Here is an 8,784-nt window from a genome sequence, read left to right on the forward strand (position 1 = left end):
AAGGACAGATGATGTACAGAAAAGAGGCTGTGACAGGTAGATGGTCATTGGTTGCCTGTTCTGGTTGCAGTGAGATTGGTCAGGGAAAGGATTGTGAAAGAAAAAGCAAATGAAAATGGTTTTGTATGTGGTGAACTGAGGTATAAAGGATGGAGTACAGATAGGAGAATGAATCTAATTTGGAATAATGGTCAATGGATCACTTTTCCATGACAGGATTACTTTATAATTGCAGCCACCTTTCTACATCTCCTCCAGGATGTACAAAGCAATGTGAGTAGCAGGTAAGGCTAAAAGGGTGAAATAGAAAACTAAAGTGTGTACTGCAAAGCCCAATACACGTGCTTATGTTGAATTGTAGTTATCGTTGCCCATTTTACTAGGGCTGGTAAAACTGTATATAGAAGCAATTGCCATATGAGAAAGAATATCTCAGGAATTATTGGAAGTATGTTTCAAGGAAAAGGAGCTTGTGTTCAACAAAGTAAATACTGGAGTTTGAAAAATAATCATGGTTTGAGTAGATGGTTGGAGAATGATACTGTTTTAGTAATCCCAAAGAGGTTTGATAATGCATAATGTGTTATTATTATTATTATTATTATTATTATTATTACTTGCTAAGCTACAAACCTGGTTGAAAAAGCAGGATGTTATCAACCCAGGGGACCCAACAGGGAAAATAGCCCAGTGAGGAAAGGAAACAAGGAAAAAGAAAATATTTTAAGAACAGTAACAACATTAACATAAAAATTTCCTATATAATCTATAAAACTTTAACAAAACAAGAGGAGGAGAAATTTGATAGAATAGTGTGCCCAACTGTACCCTCAAGCAAGAGAACTCTTAACCCAAGACAGTGGAAGTCCATGGTACAGAGGCTATGGCACCATACAAAACTAGAGAACAATGGTTTGATTTTGGAGTGTCTTTCTCCTTGAAGAGCTGCTTACAATAGCTAAAGAGGATATTAATACGCGAGTTGATTGTCATAAGGGAAAAATATAAATGAACTATTATTAGTGGCGGTAATCATACTATAAGGTAATATAAATGTATAGTAATAGTGGCAGATCATATAGGAAAGTTTGTATATTAATTCACTGAGAGAAGACAGAATAATGAGTGAGACTTTAGTGAGTTTATGACTGTGTGTGTAACCATATGCAAGTATTCAGTGACAATAGTGCATGATCTTCAAGACAGAAGTATAAATGTGAGAAGAATAAAAACCGGCGTAAGGCATAGAAAAATTCGTTTGAAGAAGCATATACGGTGAAAAATGAGATACAGACTGGACACTTCAGCATGGAAGAAGTTTGGGAATGAGACTATAAAGGTATATGTGGCATGGATGAAGTTCTTGCAATTGTTCCTACCAGTGCGCGCGCGAGTTTTTCGATTCTTAAGAATAAAGAAAAACGAACAGAAAATGAGATAGGCAAATGAAAGGTTATAATAGGAAGATGTGTTTGGAGTAGTGAAAGATCAAGTATGAAAATCATGTCCATGCAAGGAATGATGAAAGATACAAAAATGATGTTAGTTTTGGAATCCAAAATAGGTTGGCATTTTTATACATGGTAATGGTACGTTAGGCGAAATTAGGAGATTTGCTAGTTCGTTGTGGGGTAGTATATTTTGCTGGTGTATGGATAAAGAAGTATATGTATACATATTTTCTGTGGATGGTGCAATCACAATATGTATAATTGTGCATGACAGACATGGACATAGGGGTGAGTTCAAGTTGAGACAATGTATGAAAAAAATGAATATTTCACAATTTCTTAGTAAGATCTGTATGGCTGTCATGACAAAGGGCTTAGTCATAATCATCAGAGGATTTTTGCAATTAAAAGGGAAAGAAGCATTTGTTTAGGATAGCTCATTAGGCGAAGGAAGACTTTAATAATTAGAATGAATTTTACAAATTTGGTTTGTGTTAATGTATTTTATGATACTCTAAGAGTGGATAGTACCTGAAATAAAACAAGTCATTTCCATATGAACACCTTACCTGTAATTAGTGAAGTGAATCTCTCCAGTACTGTTAACGTATCCTCTTGCAAACTTGGAACACGAAGTATATAATTCTGAAAGAAAGTAAATAAATTAGCGTTCTTATACTTTTAGCTAAACTACATTTTAGACATTGTACATACAACACAATATTATTATCATTATTATTACTATTATTATCATTATTATTACTATTATTATCATTATTATTACTATTATTATCATTATTATTACTATTATTATCATTATTATTATTATAACAATTATTATCATCATTATCATTATTATTATCATTTTTATAATCATTATTATAATCATCATTATTATCATTATTATTATTATTATTATTATTAATAGCTAAGATACAATCCTTGTTATAAAAGCAAGGTGCTATAAGCCCAAGGGCTCCAACAGGGAAAAATAGCTCAGTGAGGAAAAGAAACAAAGGAACAGAGGATGTGGCTGATCTTTCTCACAAACTTTTTTACTTCAATGGACCACTAAACTGAAGATATTTTTAGTGAATTCTTTGAATATTTTAAAAATACATGGCTCAGAATAGTTCAGAGAGGTTGACGAAGTTCAAATGTGGAATGTGTATCATAGAATAGAATCAAATTTTCCAAAATCTACGAAATCCCTAGAAGGATGGCACCATACTTTTAACAAGTGTGTTTCAATTCCTCACCAAACTCTCTCTAAGCTTGTAAAAAAATTAAAACTGAACAAACAAGTACCGAATTTATTAGGTGCAAATGTTGAAAAAGTTAATACGAAATTATTCAAGTAAATAAACAGAACAAAAAATTCATGCAACTTACAATAAGGATGAAGGTAAACTTAGCCACCTAAGTTATCTAGTTCACTTTTTTTTTTATCCCTTTTTAGATGTTTTGTCCATTAGGCATTTTGTCCATTACGCATTTGTCCGTGTTGAGGGATTAGGCATTCTGTCCTTAGGCATTCTATCATTAGGCATTCTGTCATTAGGCATTCTGTCTGCTCACGATGTAGTTGAAGTGCACTAGCACTTAACAGCTGGTTGGCGATCTCACTCCATCAGATCTGGAAAAGGGAAAACAGATTAGCAGTCTTTTCTTTTGAAGCATTAAAGTCAATTTCAAGGCAATAGCCAATAATCACTTTTGTGTTGGACACTATTATTATTATTATTTATTATTATTATTATTATTATTATTATTATTATTGTTATTATTATTATTATTATTATTATTATTATTATTATTATTATTATTATTATTATTATTATTATTGTACAGTTCATAGGCTACCACAACTAAAACCTCCCCTCCTTGTCAACCCAGGAAGGAGGAGGAGAGAATCTCTCCTCCTATTTTCTGTAGTGCCTGCCCTGGCAGTGTGTTGATAGCCAGCTTTCACAGCCAAGACACACTGCTGCCTGATTTGTCTCGTTGCTAAACTGGTGTTCTGATTAGATAAGTTACAGCTTGGGTAGGAAAAACTGACTGGGGTGTCTCACCCTGATTACCAGACTTTATAGCTCACTAGATATGCTCAACACTTCACCATTGGAAACAAGTCATCAATGCAGACTGGCATGTTTCCCTTAACATAAAACATTGCATAATAGATTATTGTTATTATCATTACTAAGAGACAACTCTAGTTGGGAAAGCAAAGCAGGATACTACAAGCCCAAAAGTTCCAACAGGGAAAATAGCCCAGTGAGGAAAGGAAATATGGAAATAAACTATATGAAAAGTAGTGACTATAATAGATCTTAAGATAAATCTGGCATATATCAACTATAAAGAGAGATTTGGGTCAGCCTGTTGAACATAAAAACATCTGAAGTTACAAAGATTCAACTGTCTTTCCACAATATAGTCATAGCTGGAATAAAACTAATAGAATATTGTATAGTATTGACCTTAATAATTGCGATTGAGATGGCAAGACTGTAGGAACTAATAACATAAAGAATAGTTTATATTTAAGGACTTCAGTATACTTAAGCTGATCTTGCAACGTCTCTACATGCAAAACTAACAAGTTTAGTTAATGCTGCTCTGTGCTGGCAGACCACATCTCCCTATCAGAACTGATCAGGGAAACCCTTTGCACACCTGAACACATTGAAACAACACATGACTTCATAAGCAGCACATTAAACTCTGATATAGATAAACAGTTCAAAGACCTTATTATATATGCAGTACTCCCTAAAATGGAGACCCAAATCCTATCAAGCAATGCCTTTCTTTACCTTGCAAGCAATTGCAATCATAAAAACTCTCGAGGAATCGATGAACAATTAAGATAACAATGATATGCATATACCTTAAGTTCTATCTTGCACATCAGGGTTAAAATCTCACAAAAGATGTAAACTTCATATTATTATTACTTGCTAAGCTACAACCCTAGTTAGAAAAGCAAGATGCTATAAGCCCAAGGAGCCCAACAGGGAAAATAACCCAGTGAGGAAAGGAAAAAAAGAAATTTCAACAAAATATTTTAAGAGTAACAACATTAAAATAAATATCTTCTACATAAACCATGAAAAAACTTAACAAAACAAGAGGAATAGAAATAAGATCGAATAGTGTGCCCGAGTGTACCCTCAAGCAAGAGAACTCTAACCAAAGACAGTGGAAGACCATGGTACAGAGGCTATGGCACTACCCCAGACTAGAGAACAATGGCTTGATTTTGGAGTGTCCTTCTCCTGGAAGAGTTGCTTACCCCAGCTAAAGTCTCTCTTCTACCCTTACCAAGAGGAAAGTAGCCACTGAACAATTAGAGTGCAGTAACCTCTAAAGTGAAGAAGAATTGTCAACAATAAGAAAATATCATAGTAACACTTGGTGGGATCCCTGAATCAAACAGGAAATTAAAGAGTTCTTGCTCAGCTCAGCAAATGAATACGGCTAGACTTGTTATCATATCCCTCTAAATAGTGCATTTATCAATTGAGAACATTAGCTCCAGGGGATAGGGCTCATGCACTGCCAAGGGAATACACATACGTTCTACTACATAGTATATTGAGAGAGGTCGGACAGCAGGGTGGAAGAAAGCAGACAGAAGAGAGATAGAAAAGACAGCAGTATGGTAAATCGCCTAACGCGTGACTGAGACATCTGCTATACCTTACCCGACAATTATATACATTTTCTTTTACTTTCCTCGATGTTTTATTCAATTCCAGCTGTTCTCCATTTACTTTCTCTTAATTCCTGTACTTCACTTCTCTCCCAACTTCTCTACTATTCTGTCTCACAATTTTCCATGCTTATTGTTCATATATGGAACCTTTTCTTCCAAATCCATCGCCCCTAAAACGTAAGGGTCAATTATTCATTATTTTAAATTGTTTAGTCATATAATTCATATATTTTATACATTTATTCATATTCAGACAATACCCTGGTAGCCTTAAACCTACTATTTAATTACCTGTATTAATTCTAGTTACCTTTTAACTATTTAATTGATAAATGTTTTTATGTTGAACAGACTGACAAGTCTTTTTATAGTTATTTATGAATTGTCTGTTTTATTGTTGTTAATGTATTTTTAAATACTTAAGTTTAAATTTTTAATTACTTCTTATATCGTTTATTTATTTCCTTGTTTCCTTTCCTCAGTGGGCTATTTTTCCCTGTTGGAGCCCTTGGGATTATAGCATCTTGCTTTTCCAACTGGGGTTGTATCTTGGCTAGCAGTAATAATGATAAAAATTAGTTTAATATGTTGCTTAATTCAACCCTAAACAGATTCACAATCTCTTCAGGCAAAGTCGTATCTACTCTGCATATGTCTATGAGAGGAATAAAGTTTATGTAAAGATATTACCCTTAGAAATTTCCTTACAGCTCTACCAGGTGGTACTTCCCCCGCCCCCGGCGTCCTCCTCACTAACAACCAAACTCTTCTCCACCTGAAATTCTGGAATCTCTAAATATTGGGGGTGACAGAGGGGGACTGGAGACGACAGGGTATTTGTATTTGACTGTATATTAGCAAAATTGAGTAGTTGTAATAGACGATAATGATAGGGACATGTGATCGCATTTTCAGGAAAAAAGAAAAAAAAAAAAAAAAAAAAAGTGTTCAGCATGATCACAAACTCTTGGAACGACTCTGATTTTGTGAAAAATCCCTCAACAAATAACGACATTTTTTTAGTTCTATTTCATTAGGTGGTCTTCTGAAAGATATTCAACTTTTAATTGAGTATCATTATTTTTTTTTTTTATTTACAATAAACGATATCGATGTCAATGACCTCAGATGTCAGGATGCCAGAAACACCAAATCAATCAATTAACAAATAGCGAAGCTTTTTGGATTTTAAAATTAGGCCTAGTCACAATAATGAGCCAAAAATGGGGGGTACCAGTGGTTGAACTATTTGAACCTCAATTTTTTTTTATATTTTAGGCCTAATTATGACCAAACGAAGCTAAATAAACCAATTTTAACAAGCAAGGCCTACGGGATGAAACATGGTACTGCACTATAGACGATAAACTAATTTTGTAGGTCCTGTAGGGCACAGGATTCCCCTGCGGGATATGATCAGGATAGCAGTCCTTCGTCTAAGTAATTAGGTAATTAAATAATCAAGTAATCAAATAAGCAAGTAAGAAAGAAATTAAGCAAGCAAGCAAATAAGTAAGTAAATTATCCTTTCCTTAACTGTCGGGGTCATGTAATAATAAATCTATTAACCCCTTTCACATAATTATTATTATTATTATTATTATTATTATTATTATTATTATTATTAGCTAAGCTACAGCCCTACTTGGAAAAGCAAGAGGATATAAGGCTAAGGGGTCCAACAGGGAAAAATAGCCCAGTGAAGAGAGGAAATAAGGAACTAACCTATATAAGTAGTAATTAACAATTAAAATAAGATATTTCAAAAACATTAACATTCAAACAGACGCTTTATATATAAACTAAAAAGAAACTTATGTCAGCTTGTTCAACATAAAAACATTTGCTGCGAGTTTGAACTTTCGAAGTTCTACTGATTCAACTACCCGATTAGGAAGATCATTCCACAACTTGGTCTCAACTCAAGGTAGTCTGGTGCAAAGAGCAGCGCACCAAGGAGATTCTTGCACTTTTTGAAACTCTTGACTGAGTCTTGGTTCAGCAAACGGAGTTTTTTATTTGTATAGATACATTAGCTACCGTAAGTTCCTCTATTCTTGATAAATGACAATCATTAAAAATGTCATTAGTTGTTCATTGATTACGCTAATTAAATGACACTAACCAACTAACCATGTACGAGAGAGAGAGAGAGAGAGAGAGATAGAGAGAGAGAGAGAGAGAGAGAGAGAGAGAGAGAGAGAGAGAAATTGTTACAGCGTCAGTAACTTAATGATTATTAGAAATAAAAAAATTAGGAAGCAAATGCATTAGGAAACTCATTTCCCAAAACAAAACTTGAAAGTTATTTTATCAATTTACTTCTAGCTTTCTTACCACTACTGCAACAAGCAGGTTTCCTGTTCCTCGTTAGTCACAAGGTGCAGGGCTCTGCAATTTCTAGAAAGTTCATTGTCAATAGTAACCTCGTATATAAAAATTTGATAAGTGTCATATTGTATCCTAAGTAGCAGGAATAAAATAATGTTTAAAAAGCTATATACAACAAACTACCAATGAATGAGTTAAATGGAAGTATAAGCTACATAAAGCATCGAAATTTTAAATGTTAGGGAATAGATTTGTGAATTAATACGAACGAAAACGTAAATAAGGCTCTCTCTCTCTCTCTCTCTCTCTCTCTCTCTCTCTCTCTCTCTCTCTCTCTCTCTCTCTCTCATTTTTCTAGACAATCTGGCTCGGGTTCAGTTATTATTCCCCCATCTTACGTAGGTCACAGGCTTTTGCATTGCTAGTCAACAAAAGACTATCAAATTAACCATCTCATTAACTATTTCCTTAACCTTTAACGACCACCCATCAAAGCGAGAACTGTGATAATTTAATTTATTAAGTACCTCAGTATCTGTGCATTGTGAATTTGTACTTAGTTGGATTACAGTTATAACATACAACAACAACAACAGCCGTTTCTAGTCCATGGCAGGACAAAGGCCTCAGATAATGTTAATTCCTGTCTGGGGTTGGCCCAGTCTTTTCCTCAGCACGCTGGTCAATTATAGATTGGTGATGGTAGAAGACTTTAGTCTGATCCTTCACAACAAATCAACCTAATATGGGTGGCCCTGACTAGTACAACTTTGTTCACCATAGCGATACACAAACCCTTTCACCACGTCAAGGTCTCTCCACTGTTAAAATATCTCAACAAAGACTTTCAGATTTGAAACCCTACAGAAGTACTGGTCCTTCATCACTACCCTTATAAAAGTCAAAATACTTTCATTGCTGATGATTGTCGATCAATTAAAGTAATATATTTCCTTACACAGAAAATACCTTTATATCAAGTATCAAACTATTTATAAACACTACCATTTCCTACGATCGCAAAATTAACTAAAATCTAAACTAGTTACAGATGAAATGTAGTACAAACATGAAAAGTTTATAGTCACGCCTTCGATTCAAGTTGCTTAGTCCACGAAGTATCAAGGACAGTATTGACGCTTTTTGCAATCTTGTTGATCACTAATAACCAGTTTTGTTTCATCAAAATCACATTGCCTTCGGAAATTTCCACATGAAACTATTTATCATTTATTAATTAAAATTCAATGCATGCAAAACAAAATTAACTTATTACCTTTA

General features: G+C 34.1%; 1 long non-coding RNA gene across 4 annotated transcripts in view; it reads right to left on the minus strand.

The window, feature by feature from the left end:
* Positions 1 to 2,013: 2,013 nt before the first annotated feature.
* LOC137637532 (uncharacterized) overlaps positions 2,014 to 8,784 on the minus strand; it is an 11,752-nt gene continuing 4,981 nt past the window's right edge. The window contains exons 2-5 of one of the 4 annotated variants that reach the window (XR_011043691.1): positions 7,510 to 7,572; positions 5,162 to 5,342; positions 2,844 to 3,087; positions 2,014 to 2,096 (exon numbers count right to left, since the gene is read on the minus strand). This is a non-coding gene — a long non-coding RNA (uncharacterized lncRNA). Of the gene's footprint in view, positions 2,097 to 2,843; positions 3,088 to 5,161; positions 5,343 to 5,862; positions 6,015 to 7,494; positions 7,784 to 8,784 lie in introns of those variants that run through there. The other 3 variants (XR_011043694.1, XR_011043692.1, XR_011043693.1) reach the window with 3 other exon arrangements.

This window comes from Palaemon carinicauda, unplaced genomic scaffold (genome assembly GCF_036898095.1).
Source record: "Palaemon carinicauda isolate YSFRI2023 unplaced genomic scaffold, ASM3689809v2 scaffold817, whole genome shotgun sequence".
NCBI classification, from domain to species: Eukaryota; Metazoa; Arthropoda; class Malacostraca; order Decapoda; family Palaemonidae; genus Palaemon; species Palaemon carinicauda.